The sequence below is a fragment of the Bidens hawaiensis genome, unplaced genomic scaffold (assembly GCF_021521415.1).
Source record: "Bidens hawaiensis isolate Kalapana, Puna unplaced genomic scaffold, B.hawaiensis_p1.1 tig00000780_1, whole genome shotgun sequence".
Classification (NCBI taxonomy): Eukaryota; Viridiplantae; Streptophyta; class Magnoliopsida; order Asterales; family Asteraceae; genus Bidens; species Bidens hawaiensis.
The window spans coordinates 3,267,311-3,269,099 of NW_027491045.1; the positions used below are offsets into that span (position 1 = coordinate 3,267,311).

General features: G+C 33.3%; 1 long non-coding RNA gene across 1 annotated transcript; it reads left to right on the top strand.

Moving 5' to 3' along the window:
- Positions 1-240: 240 nt before the first annotated feature.
- LOC143536975 (uncharacterized) lies at positions 241-1,280 on the top strand. The gene is made up of 3 exons (XR_013135969.1): positions 241-707; positions 798-867; positions 1,219-1,280. It is a non-coding gene; the product is annotated as an uncharacterized LOC143536975 (long non-coding RNA).
- The last annotated feature ends 509 nt before the right edge of the window (positions 1,281-1,789 follow it).

The following is a 1,789-nucleotide window of genomic DNA, read 5'->3' on the forward strand; positions in this document are numbered from 1 at the left end:
AATTTTTAATAATTTATAAAAATTTAGTAAATATGTAATTCAAATATATTTGGTCAAATGTGTAAGTCAATTAGTTAATAATTAACAAAATTATTTATACCTGAATTTATTATTCTCGACCAACTTTTGTTTCGGCCTAAAATTTTCAAGTTCAAATAGCAAAACCAAAATGAAAACCGAAACCAAACGGTTTTTGATTTCGTTTTAGCCCAAAACCGCACAGAACCGCACCACACAGAACCCTATTTCGTATATCTAATGTTGTTTTGTACCAACTCCAATTAGCAGATATAAAACAAATATTTACTGAACTTTTTGTAACAGATCATGTGCAGGAGCAAGAGATGGAAATTGAGGCTTTAAAGGCCATTCTAATGGATGAGTTTGAAGATGGTTTTCGCTCTTGTTTTGGTATCTTTAACTATCAAGATCAAACTTTGTAATAATAGCTTTATGCATGACCAGAAATTCACCCTAGCGAAAGCGGATTAAATACTTCAAATCGATGTTTCCAAATTAAGCTATCCCTTCAGGTATTCGGCTATGATTTACTTTTATTTGTTTAGTTCTCTCTATAGTCTATACTCACCCTCAAATGTTGATATAACATAATGGAAGCTATACATTTATTCTTCAATATGGCTTAATAATACCAAGAATTTTATTCAATAAGTAACAGGATGACGAGACTGAGTCGACCGATGCAGGTTTCATACTAGACATTTTTTTGCAGGCTTAATGTTCAATAATATTTACCTTTTTAAATTCATTAGTCGCTCGTTAATCTTTGGTTGCAGTTCAGTTGAGATTAATTTTCTCACATACAGACAAATATCCGGATGAAATTCCACTTTTGAATTTGAAAAGGTGTCTGTATGGCTACGTATTTTTTTATCATACACATTCAGGCCAAGCGTAGTGGGCGGCAATTCTGGGCGAAATGGGGCGATTTTGGGGCGACAAGGAGGGGGGTATTTCTCGCCCTTGTTTATTATTATTATTATTATTATTATTATTATTATTATTATTATTATTATTGAGGCTGTGTGTGTGATATATATATATATATATATAGGGCTACAACATCATTACACCCAAAAAAAAAACCTACATTTTTCTGACCGGGTGTCACATGGCGCAAAACGCCCCATTTTGTAGCCCCTCCGGTACACATAGCCTTACAAACCTTGCTGATAACTAAACTATGTATTGCTACAGTATAAAAGGAATCCAAACATCAGATCTTAAAGCTTTGAAAGAAAAACTCGAACAAGAGGTATGTTGTAACGCCCTGGAATTTGACTGGTAGACAAAAATCAAGGAATCATCGGAAACTATACACTTTGGGGTTCTGGACGATAAGTTCGGAACCCATATCATTGGAGAAATCTGCTTTTATCATTTGAAATGTTTATTTTATAAAACGACATTTACGCCTGGAAAATATTAATTTTTATGCTTTTGAAAAATAAAATGTTCTTATTTAAAAAAAAAAAAAAAAAAAAAAAGATTTTAAATAATTATTCGGAAAATGGTTTATAAAAGTTTTGCTGAAAAAGTTTTAGTTTGTTTAAAAACTTATGAACTCGACTAGTCTTGACCCGTCGGTAGCCTAAACCCGAACCCGAGTCACCCGAGTATTTAAGCGGAAAATCAAGTATTCTTACACCATCTCTTTCATTTCCACCAACACTTCCCACCCAAACACTCCCACTTCTAGAGAGAGAGTAGTGAGAGAAAGTCATCCAATCTAAGATTCGAGTCCACCAATCTGTTTATCGTTGTTGTC